This window comes from Lynx canadensis, chromosome A3 (genome assembly GCF_007474595.2).
Source record: "Lynx canadensis isolate LIC74 chromosome A3, mLynCan4.pri.v2, whole genome shotgun sequence".
NCBI lineage: Eukaryota > Metazoa > Chordata > Mammalia > Carnivora > Felidae > Lynx > Lynx canadensis.
The window spans coordinates 7,661,143-7,676,086 of record NC_044305.1 but is presented as its reverse complement, the minus strand read 5'-3'; the positions used below and the strand labels follow the sequence as shown (position 1 = coordinate 7,676,086).

The 14,944-nt window shown below is 45.0% G+C and overlaps 1 protein-coding gene across 1 annotated transcript in view; it reads left to right on the top strand.

Annotated features, from left to right (window-relative positions):
• The window catches only part of DOK5 (docking protein 5), a 152,738-nt gene that overhangs the window by 120,992 nt on the left and 16,802 nt on the right, over nt 1–14,944 (top strand). The gene's annotated exons all lie outside the window — the stretch shown is intronic.

Sequence of the window (14,944 nt, the reverse complement as noted above, 5' to 3'; positions counted from 1 at the left end):
AGAAGTCTAGGATTTGAGTCTGTATGTAATATCTTGTTGTTTGTAACTGTTGGAAATTGATTCCAGTTGAAACCAACAACGAAACGGTAATTCTTTGTGGGCCACAGGAAACCTGTGTGGAGACTCCATTCTTCCCAGAGCCATGCATCAACCATGTCTGGTTGATTAGCCTTCATAGACGTTGATACATTAAGGTACCACAAACACGAATACACGTAGAGTGTGTGTGGAAACACCTGCTCTGTTCAGTGCATCGTGTTAGGAACTGTGACTCGTACAGAGAATTACGATTCATGAATTTCTTCTTTGAGAAGAAGAAATTCACAAAATCTTAATGCACAAGAGTTAAATAATACACGTCATACATCGTAGCTGCAAACACATGCCTAGAGCTTCGCATCTGGAAGGAAATCTGCAAAACCAAAAGGAACTGGGTTAGTGTGGTAGGATTAGGGTAGTTTCAAAATTTATGATTTAAACATGTGAAGTGGTTGGATTTAAAGAGGGGGGGAAAGCATACCAGCAAGATGATCTTTCCCAAAGCAGCCTCAGATCATTCCCAAATGACTTGTTCGTGCAGTGGTCTGGGATTTTAGAGCAGAGATCAGCAAAACTTTCGGTAAGGGGACAGCTGGTAATACTTGGGGCTTTGTGAACCAAGATGGTCTCTGTTGCAACTACTTAATTCTGTCATTGTAGTTTAGAAGCAGCCGTAGGTAAAAACATTCTCAAGGGGCGTAGGTCTGTCGCAAAGAAACTTTATTAATGGACACTGAAATTCACATTTCATGTAATTTTCACAAATCATGAAATACTCTTCTCTTGATTTTTTTTCCCTATTTCAAAATATTCTTTTTGAACTAATACAGTCTCGGTATCCATTTCCCCATATGCTTACCAATTCTGGATATTGCAATAAAGATAGGTAAATGGAAGGATGGATGAATGGGTGGATAGTTGTAAAGTAGTATTTGGGACACCTTGGTGGCTCAGTCAGTTGAGCGTCTGACTTCAGCCCAGGTCAGGATCTCGCAGTTCATGAGTTCAAGCCCCACGTCGGGCTCTGTGCTGCCAGCTCACAGCCTGGAGCCTCTTCAGATTCTGTGTCTCCCTCCCTCTCTGCCCCTCCCCAGCTCATGCACTCTCTCTCCCTCTCTCTCAAAAATAAATAAAAACATTAAAAAAAAAATAAAGTAGAATTCAAGTCACTTGGAACTTTAGAGGGCAACATGTCATTGCTTTAAAGTTGTATAGCTATCCCATTAGATGCCTTTAAACATCTGAAGAAGTTTTTCCAAGATTACCTTATTGGTAAAGCCATCAATTAGCATAAGTTGTTTTGTGCTTGAAAGGCAGGTTCTTCATGCATATGTTTTTCCATTTACAACCTCCTCATTACTTCCACGAAAAATTAATCAGGAATATGAGTAATCCGTTCAGATCACCCCTTTGCAAATTTAACTGGCAAATAATGTTGTTTGCTCTTAATTTGCTGCCTGCTTAAAGAGTTCCATAAAATGAGTGTGATTTTTAAGCAACAGCATCCTGTTTTCGATGGAAATGAGTAAGCTTCACAATGGGATCTGAATCTCAAGGAAGTTAAACGGGGATTAAGAAATGCTTAGAATCTGTGTACTTAAATCAATCCCTGATTTGGGGAGAAAAGAGATGCCACAGGACAACGAAGCAAATAAAGACAACGCTGCCTGCCCACCCTCCCCGGGTTCCATTTCTGCCCTTCCTGGTAACTGGTGATGGATCCACATAGATATCGTCAACGAGGAATTGCATGCATACCACTACTGGCTGGCTGGCTTCTCTGAGATAGTCAAGGTCATAAATGGAGAAGGGGGTGATGCTAACTGCTGGGCTTAGTCTCATTACTAGTTCGCCCAAACCCACCGTTGGCTGCTTCTGGTGGAAAACTCCCAAGACTGCCTCCACAGACAGGTGCTTTACCGCGGGACCTGTGCCGGTTTCAAGTTGTAGCCTTAGGTGAATTGGTTTGGACCAGACTTGGGACCTGAATCCCAGCAGGTCACCAAGAGGAAGCTTGTGGGCCCACTAACAGCAACGACAGCAGCAATCATAGCAGTAGGGATAGGCTGAATAATGGCTCCAAAGATGTCACATCCTAATCCCTGGAACCTGTGAATGTGATTGTATGTGGCAAAAGGGACTTTGCAGATGTGATCAAGTTAAGGCTCTTGAGATGGGGAGATTATCCGAGATCATCCAGGTAGACCCGGTGTCATCCCAAGGGTCCTCGTGGGAGGGAAACAGGAGGAAATAGAGTCGGAAGGTGATGTGATAGTGGGAGCAGAGGAAGAGAGAGATTTGGTTTGTGTGCTGATGGCTTTGAAGATGGAAGAGAGACATAGGTGACCCAAAGGATGTGGGTGCCCCTGGAGGCTGCAAAGACAAAGAGACAGATTCCGCCCCAGAACCTCCAGAAGGACCCAGATTGGCCAACACCTGGAGTTTAGCTCGGTGAACTGACTTTGGACATCTGGTTTCCAGAGCTGTAAGAAGACAGATTTATGTTGTTTTAAGCCACTGAGTCATGGTAACTTGTTACAACAGCCATAGGAAACTAGTAAGTGATGATATCAATAATAATAAAAATATATCCTGGCTCTACTGTGTAACAAGCAGTATTTTAAGGACTTCCTAACCCTACGACCACTGCTGTATGGAAGGCCAAGGCCACCAGCTTGGAAGCTGGAATTTGGAACCAGTATCCTGGTATAGCCCCCACTTTTCTCCACATCTCCCAATGAAGCCCCCAGACCTATTTTCTTTGTCCTGCATGAGATTAACTAACCGCTATTCTCAAAATCCCAACTTCGTGGCCAACCTTTAAAAAACGGAGAGGTTTCAAATAAAACTCAGCTTTCTGTGGTATCTTGAAGAGTGAGGAGGTCTGACAGCACCCATGTTACGTCCCCACGCAGCAGTAACAATCAGATGCGCCCAGTACTCTCCGCCGTCCCTGGGCAGACTGGGCGTCTTCACTTCCCCACGGTCCCTACCTCTCCTGTGGTTCCTCTCAGCAAGTAGTCCTTCTCTGAGCACCGGCTGCCCGCGCTGTGGCCAATCGATGTCTTGCCTGGATTACTCCATGTGTTCGTTTTCAACTGCTGTGCGGCAAAGTACCACCAACAATGCACTGTAACACAACACACATTTATTATCTCATAGTTGCTGTGGGTCAAGAGTGTTGGTGTGGCTTAGCTGGGCCCCCAGCTTCAGTTTCTCACAAGGCTGAGATGCTTCAGGCTCATTAGAATGGGGAAGGATCCACTCACAAGCTCACGTGGTTATTGGGGGGATTTAGTTTTGTGTGACGGTAGGATGGAGGGCCTCAGTCTGTTGCTGGCGGTGGCTTGGGGGCCACCCTCAGCTCTTTACTGCATGGGCCTCCCCAACACAGCCTGTCTTCACCAAAGCCAGCAAGAGGGAGAGTCTCCTTGCAGGCCGGAGGCCACAATTCTAGGCATCATAACCATGCAAGTGACATCCTATCAGCTGTCAAGTCCTTCCCATAGTCAGGGGAGGGGCCCACACAGAGTGTGAACACTGGGGGGGCGGGTAGACCATGGAGGCCACCATCACGGCATCTGTCCCCACACCACACAGCCTTCTGGGATAATATTTATTTAGTGCTTTGATTTCACCCTTTGAAATGCTTTCCCACCGTAGGGTGTTTGGCTAATAATGCCGGGCGTTTACTGGCCATCTGCTATCTGCCTTTGGTGTCTCTGGTCGTAGCGGCCAGCACCATTCACCAAGCCTCCGACGATATGCCAGGTACTTCACTTGCATTTTTCCCTCATCGCCACCTTGACTGGAAGGTAAACTCATTCATTCATTCATTCCTATTCATTTGTTCATTCAAGAATGTTTACTGAGGGCCTGACGCGCTCTGTTCTGTGCTCCAGGATGTAGTGTGAATAGACGTGAGGCTCATCCTCCCCAGGGCTCGCAGTACGAGAGTATTATCTGTGACCCTTGCCCTGGAAGGAATCACAGTCCTAGTCAGAGAGATGAGACCCCTCGCGGAGTGGTTCAGGCACCTGCCTGCCGTCACTGAGCTCATTTCTACGGGAGCCAGGGATCCAAGACCCTTTTGTCTGGTTCCTGACCCGCTGCCTCTGGCCACAGCGCCTCACTCCCTTGGAGAGTTGGAAAGCTTTTCTGTCCCTTGAATGTCCCCACCGAGAGCTGTCTTAGTGCTTTCAAATTACCCTGAATATCAGAGTGCCTTTCAGAAACATCGATCAACTTAGAGTGTGCCTTTTGGAAATCGCTGTTACTGTTACAAGAAATCCCGTTTTTTGGGGTAGTTTTGGCCCCAAATGGCAATATCCTATCTCCAAATTCCTCGCTCCAGTTCTCGCACTTTAAACGCAATGTGGTGCTGTTCTGCAGGGAGAACAACAAGGGAGTGCTGGCGGGGGGTGGCTGCAGTATCAGGGGAACGACCCCCTGTGGAATGAGACTCAGCAGCAAGAACTTGTCTGCTCGCCAGCTGCCCGTTGCCCCTGCGGGAGTAGTTGCCGGGGACTCTGCCGGGACAGCTCGGGGCTCCCTCGAGCAGCTTGCTATTTTTGCCACCTTGGAGATCAGTGTCTGTGACAAAGTCTAATTTTGGAACAAGGAGTGGCGGTGTGTGGGATGTTCCTCATTCCTCGCTGGGGCCTGTCATTTTTAGAGTTTCCTTCAAGGCAAATCGAGTGACAAGGTGGAGAAAGACTAAGTTAGCAGGCTGTCCCCGGGGGGCTGTAGGTGGGGCTCCACTGGGGGTGACATCCTGGCCCCCGGTGGTAGTGACCTCGTCGAGGCCCCAGGGTGCAATTTCTCCCCCGTGTTCTAGAGCCCTGGACTGGACCCAGGTTTGAGAGTTATTCTGAACTATTCCCTGCCACCTCTTTTTTTGATTGCCTAATTGATAGATTGACTTCCAAACTTGGTTCTGCAAATGAAGTGTAATGAATTTGGAGAATGCAAGTGACCCTCTTCCATCTTCCACAATTCTGGAAACCAAAGTAATTCGTAGTCTAATTTAAAAAGCCATAGGGGCATCTGAGTGGCTCAGTTGGTTAAGCATCTGACTTCGGCTCAGGTCATGATCTCACCGTTCGTGTGTTCGAGTCCCGTGTCAGGCTCTGTGCTGACCGCTCGGAGCCTGGAGCCTGCTTTGGATTCTGTGTCTCCCTCTCTCTCTGCCCCTCCCCTGCTCGCACTCTCTCTCTCAAAAAAAAATGAACATTAGAAGAAATTTTAAAAAGCCATAAACTATTTCTTTTTTTTTTTTTTTTCAACAGAGAGAGCATCAGGTAAATTATAGAATCAATTTCATTACTATTCGGACACTGAAATAAACTCTTCTCTGCGGTGGTTTCATTTGTATAAACACCCTTCCCCCAGCTCAACCTGCCCTCTGTCCCCATCCCTACCCCTCAGAAAAATCAGGTTTTATTTCTTTTCCTCTTTGTGGGCTCTGGTTAATTTGGTTAACTTGTGGATTTATTTATGTATTCATTCTTTTATTTATTGTTTTTTTGATTATTGTGTATTGCTTAAAGCAATCATCAGCTTTTTTACCCTCCTAAATGTAAACCCTTGTTACATCCTGGCCTAAAAGTTAAAACTCAAAAGCTTTTATGGAAACACCTATCTATTTCTTGCAAAGAAAGCATTGTAGTAAGTCTTATGGAGAACATAAGTGTTAAAAGGAAAACGTTTTGCATCTTTTGTTTATTTAAAATTTTTTAACGTTTTTATTATTTATTTTTTTGAAGGGGAGAGAGAGAGAGACAGAGCATGAGCAGGGGAGGGGCAGAGAGAGAGGGAGACACAGAATCCGAAGCAGGTTCCAGGCTCCGAGCTGTCAGCACAGAGCCCGATGCGGGGCTCGAACTCATGAACTGTGAGCTGAAGTCGGACGCTCAACCGACTGAGCCACCCGGGTGCCCCTAAAGGCTTTTGCATCTTAAAGGAGCTTAAAGTTTAGATAAGGAGTTATGATTTCTACCCCTTGATGCATGCAGCATTGAGCTCTGTGAGCTCAGTTTGCTACAATGTCGTTGGAGGACAATTTGTCCTTATTTATCAAAATTAAACCCGCATGTCTCTTTATGCAGCAATAGTACTTCCAGGAATTTACTCTAAAGATAGGACAGATGTATGGGTGGGGAGAGGATTTCCTTAGGAAGAAGGCATAAAAAGTTACCAGAAGCAAAGGGAGCAGTGATTTTGTTTTATGCATGTGGCTGAGAATTCAGATGACTCTGAATAAATTGATGCATGTCACTTTCATTCCCCATGAAAATAACCATTTGAGTGCATCTGGTGTTCAGCAAAATGCTTCACTGGGAAATGTGGCCCCAAGTGGTTGATTTCACTAACAGTCTGCTTTATCAGGCTGTGGGTGACAATGGAGGCATTGTTTTAGCGAGTTCTGTTCACCAAGTTGGTGTCTCTGCGGTGTCTTTCCTTAGCAGGAAAGCAGTCTTGCTCTCCTCCTCACTTTCTTTTGTTTTCTCTGTCTCTCTGTCTCTCCTTCTCTTTCTAACCTTCACTAGGTAAGTCCCCGCTTTCCCTGACACTTCAGTAATCTTCTGTGATGTCTCGGTAGCATTTGGATGGTAGGAACACCCATCACTTTCCCCGCAGATGCCAGAACTGGGGAGAGGAGTCAGAGGAAGGAAAGACAGACCTTTGGGTGGTTTCTGCCAAACATCTGTCAGAGCTGGAATCAGGATCAGGCAGCCATGGGAATGGGTTTCATTAGGAAGCTGAGGAAGACCACATGTTTGGCAGATTGCTACTTTTCACTTGAGAGAAGGCCCCTGGGACGGTGGGGGTCTGAGGGCCTGGTAGCATCACTGTAGATTCTGTGGCTCAAGATGGCAGGGGCCCTCCCCTCTCCTGGCAGCCTAGGCTTTCAGCCAGTTGCCATCTCCCTAAGCTTTGGAAATAGAATTCAGGTGCCTTTTACCTTTACGTACAGGATTTGAGCCCATCCTTTAAGGCTTTAAGGCCTTCATAATATCCTCGGTGCTTTCTAGAGGAACACACAGGATTGTAATATGAACTTTAGCTCTGGAGTAATAAAGAGGCCAGGTCTTAAATGCCAGCTCAGTGTCTCTGCGCAAGTGACCCTTAGCATTTGTCCCTTGCTCTGTGAAGGGGGCTTTTATTAGTACACACCTTGCCAGGTAGGCTGGGGCAGGTGATATCTTGGCAAAGTGCCTGGCACCTACTTAATACAAATCAGCCTGAGCTGTTCTTCTCATTGACTTGTAGTAAGAAAGGATAAAACGACAAAGGGAGTGTTAGGCTGTAGAGGTTTCTCATTCACCTAGCGATCCAGTCATTGAACCACATCTGACTGTATACCTCCTATATGCCAGGAATCATGCCAGGCATTAGGCCTGTGAGCACATACAAGGAATCTTCTCCACCACTGCCCCCCAACCCTCTGACCTCCCCACCTGCGGAAAGGAGAGCTTTGCTTATGAGAGAGTCTATTCCCTTTGGTCGAAGAAGGAGCGCCATTGTGGAGGCAGACGGTGGGCCATGTGACCAAAGCTGACCTTAGCTCTCTGGCCATTTCCTCTAAAATCCTGGGGAGTGGAGGAACTGAGTTTCATTCGTTTTTAAGTTCCCAGCCCCTAGCATTAGTGCATGACTTACAGGCGATGCCCAGAGCATATAAACGGATGCAACGAATGAATGAACTAAAGAACATCCAGGACCGAATTCACCAAAAGGGGTAAGGGGAGAGGCAGGACTGTGAGCCGGGCAGTGTGTTAGCGGCAAACCCAGCAAAGGGGCTTAGTCTGATAGAGGGATAATTCGAGTTGGAATGAGTGGCCCCATCTGGCTCCGTGCTGAGTGTCTGCATGCCGTATTTCATTTAATTTTCACAGCTAGCCTAGGAGATAGGGATTGGTTTTTGGATCCCATTTGATTTATTTTTACAGAAACCCATGTATGTAGAATTTAACTAACTGCAAAAATATGATGATAGGGATGGTTAAGCACTACAGTAGTTTCTCTCTTGGTGATTTATTTGTGTCTATTCCTCCTCTGCCCTCCTTAGGATCTCCTAAATCTTGTTAGAAGTTTGTACTCCTCTCTCCATGTTTTTGTCTGTATCCTTATAATCCCATATGGAAATCCCTATCTACAGACACATGTGGATTGACGCGCACAGGTACATGTAGAAGGCGGGTGTTTGAGAGTCGTCGTTTCTCTTATAAAATGGTGGTGCTGTTACAGATTTCTTAAAATGCCCCCTTGTTTTTCCCATTTAGTGGTAAATGCCTGTTAGAAATACCGTACTTATTATTTTTATTCTCAAGTTAGCTAACACACAGTGTAGTCTTAGCTTCAGGAGTAGAACCCAGTGATTCGTCACTTCCGTACGATACCGGGTGCTCATCCCAGGTGCCCTCCTTAATGTCCATCACCCATTTAGCCCATCCCCCACTTCCCCGCCCTCCCCCCATCAACCCTCAGTTTGTTCTCTGTATTTAGGAGTCTCTTATGGCTTGCCTCCCTCTCTGTTTTTATCTTATGTCTCCTTCCCTTCCCTTGTGTTCATCTGTTTTATTTCTCAAATTCCCTATATGAGTGAAATCATGTGATATCTTTCTCTGACTGACTTCTTTTGCTTTAACATAATACCCTCCAGTTCCATCCATGTTGTTGCAAATAGCAAGATTTCATTCTTTTTCATCGTGGAGCAGTGTTTCATTGTATCTGTATATCTATATCTATATCTATATCTATATCTATATCTATCTATACATATATATATCTTCTTTATCCTTCATCAGTCTATGGACATTTGGGCTCTTCCCATAATTTGGCTATTGTTGATAGTGCTGCTATAAAACATTGGGGTGCAGGTACCCCTTTGAGTCAGCAATCCTGTATCCTTTGGACAAATTCCTAGTGGGGCAATTGCTGGATCATCAGGTAGTTCTATTTTTAATTTTTTGAGGAACCTCCACACTGTTTTCCAGAGTGGCCACACCAGTTTGCGTTCCCACCAACAGTGCAAGAGGGTTCCCATTTCTTCACATCCTCGCCAATATCTATCCTTTCCCGACTTGTTAAATTTGGCCATTCTGGCCGTTTGTGAGGTGATATCTCATTGTGCTTTCGATTTGAGAAATACCATACTTAAAAGTCACAGAGCATAGGTCTGATTCAAGGGTGAGCCGTCTGTGGTCCATGTGCAAAATCTGGCTTATGCCTGTTTTTGTAAGTAAAGTTTTACTGGAACACAGCTCTGCCCATCCATTGCTGTGTTGTTATGGCTGCTTTCACACTGAAACAGAAGAATTGATTCATTGGCATGATGGAGACTGTCTGGCCTGCAAAGCCACTTGTTATATGGCCCTTGACAGAAGAGTTTGCCAGCCTTGCTCTTGCTCATTCCTTTTAATGGAGCCCTTGATGTTTCAGGGTCTCGATGTAATACTACCTTATTAAGCCTGTCTCTGGGAATATCAGATTTTGGGGGCCACTGATAATACCACATCACGCATCCTTATATACATGCTCTTATATATGATAACTTTAACTGAGTGTCTGAGCTATAATGTATTTAGCTGAATTTTCTAAACCCAGGAGCAGGATTGCTGAAGTAAAGGTTGTTAAGTATTTTAAAACTTAAATAGGTATCGCTATACTGCCTTCCAGAATACTGGAGTATTTTGGATTTCGTTGGTAGCATTATTAGGTCAGTTTCATAGAGGGAGAAACTGAGACTTGGTAGCTCAGAATTAGTAAGTGAGGAGTCAGGACAGGAGTGGAAGGTTCAGGATGTATTCCGTGGCCACTGAAAGGGAGGACCAATCGTGGGGACTTTTCTGCAGGCAGAAAGCACAGGACTGACTTCTAGGGCCCTAGTGTGTTTGTGGGCTGGGCGCAGGGGAGAGGGGAGAGGGGAAGAGATTGGGAAAGGTAGACTGGGGGCAGTGGTTCTCCACCTTCAGAGTGCATCACAGTCACCTGGAAGGCTCAATGAGCCACAGGTCACGAGGCTCTACCTCCCGTGTTTCCGCAGGTCTGCAGAATGTCTAGTAAGTTCTCGAGCGAGTTGCTCACTGCTCTCAAAGTGGCTCTCAGCACAGCATGGGGCCGCATGCCCTGATGTCCTGCACACATACAAAGATGCACAGGAAGACATACGCCCATCGGTTGAGGAGACCGCTCTGGTGGGTGTCTAACTATTGGACACTGACCCATACAAGATCTATTTGCTGGGACTTTACAGTGTATTTGATAAACCTCAGAAATCTGTCAGACTTGGCAAACAGACTGCACGCTCCACGAACACGTGCTCGTTTTGATGCCTTTTTTCTTTTTTTAAGTATTGTCAAAGACCACTGGTCTCTTTGAAGGGAGACATTTGGTCTGGATTTTTAAGAAAAAAACCTAACATTTTAAGATTCAGTTCAACACAGATTTACTATTCATGAGATAGACGAAGTGCTTCTCTCTGGCTAGAGATTTGAAATTGTTTTAGCTTCTTTGACAACTCTTCTCTAGTCTCCTTGTAACTGCTCCTGGCTTTCATTTTCTCCTACGTCTCATTTGGAGAAGACCCAAAGGAGTGAGGGCTGGGGACGGGGAGGGCCTGTAAAGCTACGGGGTAGGGAGGTGCCTGGGTGGCTTGGTCCCTTAAGAGTCCCGACTCTTGGTGTCTGCTCAGGTCATGACCTCACAGTTTGTGGGTTCGCGCTTCATGTCAGGATGGGGATTCTCTCTCTCCCTCTCTCTCTGCCCCTTTCCTGCTTGTGCTCTCGCTCTCTCCCTCTCTCCCTCTCAAAATAAATAAACATTAAAAAAAGGAAACTCCAGTGTAGGAAGTAGAGAGATGTTTGCTCTGTGCAAGCCTGTTCGTAGAGGAGTGGGGTCCTTACACGTAGTCCTCAGTGCCCCATTCCCAGCCGCAGAGCTCTTGAAACTAGTGAATGGGATGGTGTGCAGTTGAGGGAGGAAGCTGTGATTTATTTTGAGATGCGTTAGTATCAAAAGGAGATTTTCGGATTGAGGATTTGATTTGCACATGATGTAAAATTGCAAATCTTGCATGAGGTACCTGGAGTGTAAAATAAGTCTCTGTCCTGTGCATTATCACCCCAGACCCTGTAAACTGTATCCCCAGTTTACGTTCTCAAAAGCACTTTGCCGGATTCTTTTGTATCCTTCCAGAACGCGTATCGCTCATTAGATATAAAACATGTCTATTTAGTAATACATTCATTCATTCTACAAATATGAGTATCTACTTTGTGGCAGGCCCTATTCTAGGAAGCAGGAGTATAGCAGAGAACAAGAATCAGTCCTCAGTCTTCAAAGAATTTGCTACATTGTTGTGAGGGGATAGACAATCAACAATAGGCATATAAATCCATAACAAGAGTCGGTGAATGCTGTGAGGAACACTGCAGTGTACAGCAGGAGAGAATGATGGGGGTTTGTTGCTCTGATGGGTTGATACTCTGGCAGAGAACTGAGGGAAGTCAGGTGTAAGCCTTGAACATTTCTGAGGGCCAACTGTTCCAGGCAGAGGGGACTTTAAGTGCAAAGGTCCTGAGGCCATTTCATGCTTTGCATGTTCAAGGTCAAGGAGGCTGTGATTCTGAAGCAAATAAAGTGAGGAGGAGAAGAGTAGGAGGTGTGGTCTAGAAGTAACTAGAAGCAAGGTACTATGTGACCTTGTAGCTATGATAAAGACTTTGGATTTTTCTTGCGATGGTTTGGGAAGTCATTGGAAGGTTTGGAGAAAGGTGAGATATGCTGACTTCACTTTTGAAAGGAACTCCCTGGCTGCTATTTGGAAAAGATTCGTGGTAGATGGGATAAGGGTACCAGCAGGAGGACACATTAGGGAGCTATTTCAGCCATCTTGGTGTTCAGGTGAGTGCCATGACGTGGACCAACATGGTGTTCAGGTGAGTGCCATGGCGTGGACCAACATGGCGGGCTGAACGTGGTGAAAAGTAGGGATTCTCAACACAGTTTGAAGATTGTAAAAACAAGATTTGCTGATGGATGAGCAATCCTATAGGACAGAGTGAAGAAGGTAGTCTCACAGGTTTTTTCGCCTTCTTCTTTAACCAAAGCAACAGGTAGAATGAACCATTTATGTAGAAGGGGAAGAGATTGGAGGGAGCGAACAGTCAAAAGCGGTAGTTGAGGTTTGTACGCGTTCACTGAGGGATGCCTACCAAGCATGTAGGTAGAGGTGGGATGTTCAACACACAAGCCTGAGGTTTAGGGGACAGATTGGAGTTACAGGTATCCATTTGAAAAGCATCAGAGTGTGGATAGATGATACTTAAACCCACCCCAGTGATGAGCTGTCCCTGTGTGCTGTGTAGATGAGTAATTGTGGCCCCTTGTTCTTAGGACTGTTTCAAAATAGCTTCACAAAGATCTGTCTACCTTTTTCTTTTTAATGGCTACAGATTTGTCTGTTGTGTAGATGCACAGTAATGTGAAGATAAGACTGCTTTTTATTTTTTATTCTAAGAGTAAAAATGAAATTACCAACTCATCTACTTTTCTGATGTTGTACAATTTGAAAGTAATTTTTGAGTCATTCTAAGATCCAATTTGACATGTAAATTTAAATTAAATTTTAAAATTCATTTAAATAGTGGCAATCAGAAAAGGTGTTGATTAAAGGGGGTCCCAGAATAAAAATTGTGGTTAGCAGGAAAAAAAGAAACGTCATGAAGGAGAGCGGTCAGAATTTAATTCCATGGTCTCATCTGGTAACTTAAAAAATGGTCAGGGAGGGGGCACCTGGGTGGCTCAGTGGGTTGAGTATCTTGATTTTAGCTGAGATCATGATCTCACGGTCGTGAGATCGAGCCCCGAGTTGGGCTCTGTGCTGAGTGTGGAGCCTGCTTGGGTTTCTCTCTCTCCCTCTCTCTGCCCCTCCCCTGCTCGCTGTCTCTCTCAAAATAAATAAACGTTTTTAAAAATGGTTAGGGAAATGAACAAATAAAGAATGGCGCACACAAAGGATGGGCTGTGACATAGACATTAAATGGCATGTGCAAGATAGTAGTGTGTAGGAACATTAAGGTATGTTCACAATATATTAAATGTGAAAGAGGATGACTTCACAACATATAAACAATCACGCAATTTGTGCTAAGTACACATTATGTATGCACGTTAAAAAAAAGACTGGAAGGAAATTATTAACGTGTTGAAAGTTCTCTTTATTTCTTTGCCTTTGTTTTTTCTAGGAAATGTATAAAGGGCTTATTTCAAATCTACCTTATATTCTTTTGTGTAGTTCCTGAACATAATAAAAATATATCAGTGCTAAGAGAGAAAGAATACAATTTTATTACAAGTTTAAAGTGACTTGTAAATACAGTTTATCACAAGACCATAAACATCACGAAAATGTGGACCTCCCTCCCACCCCCTTTTAGGCGCTAACAAGCAAAATCCTACCGAATCTAAAGGGAGAGCTGGCCAGGAGAGTGTATGCTCCCCAAGGTGGGGGAGGAGCAGACTTTGGTTTCAGGGGGGCTCTAGAGCTCTGGATTTTCTCCTTTTCCTACAGTTATTCAGTGCCTATGCTAAGAGCTCATTCATACTTACATTCACTGAATTCATTGTATACCAACTGGAACCAGGTGATTAAATATGTTCTCTAAGCATATTTTTTTTTATTTAATTGGGTGGCCTTTTACTGTTGTTTCCCGAAAACTTCTTAAAGCTTCTGTCCTCAAGCCAGGAACAATCCAATATCAAATGTTTAGGTTTAAAAAGAAGATGTGACTGTTCCTCCTAGCACCTTTTTTTAGAAACTCTTGCTAAAGACAGTATTTTGATTGACACAGGGTTAATGACAGTATTGCTAAATTTAGGGAACCCCACCGTTAAGTCATGTATGTTCTTAAAATTACCTGTAAGGTAGAAGCTGTTTTTCTCTCTTCTTTACTCATGAGATATTAAGAAATAAAGGAGGTTAAATAACTCGCCTATAGTCATACAGTTATTAGTGGCAGATTCCAGACTTTAACCCTGGTTTTGGCCAAGTTTGGGTTCTTAACCGTGGTAGAAAAAAAAATTTTATTTGTTTATTTCTTTTTCCCTGAATGATTGGTCCACAGGACGTAGAGCAATGGTTCTCCAAGTGAGGTCCCTGGACCAGTAAGATCAGAACCTTCTGGAAACTTGGTAGAAATGCAAATTCCTGGTCAGGGGGGGCCCAGGAATCTGCCTTTGAACGAACCCTCCAGATGATTTTTTGGCTTGCTAAGGTGGGAGAACTGTTGCCCCAGGGCCAGGAAAGCCTAGGTGGAGCATATTTTCAAATATTCTTCTCACAGGAGACCAAGTAGGCAGAACAAGAAGGCGTCGTAGTTCGCGAAGGCGGAGAGTGTCAATGAACACGGAGGGTAGCGTGAACAGGGCTGAGCACTGAGCGGGATAAAAGAGACACTGAGGTTCAGTTTTACCTCTTCTCTCTCGAGTTGTCCCTCTGACTCAACTTTGCCCACACTTTGTGCTTAAAATACCCATAGAAAGTAAGTCGGTTTGTGTATACTTGAACCGAGGGTGTTATCAGAACCGTGTGAGCTTTGGGAGTCTGTCAGGTCGAGCAGACGGTCTGGCGCAGAGGTAGCTCTGACTCACAGCTGAATCTCATTGTCAGAACCCGTGTCCCGGTTCCGTCCCTTCGGGGACCGGGTTCGGTAGGTGGAAAATGGCGAAATGATTTGCATCTGCAGCGTTGCTAGTGGAAAACCGCTCCAGTTACTGTCAGAAGCAACCCGGTGCAGGTGGAAGAGCCCGAGGAGGTTGGGAGGAGTCCTCGAAGCGCCAGCCTGCCGTTGTGATGACGCAGGCCTGTTTGCGAACGGCTCCAGACAGATGTCACGCACGC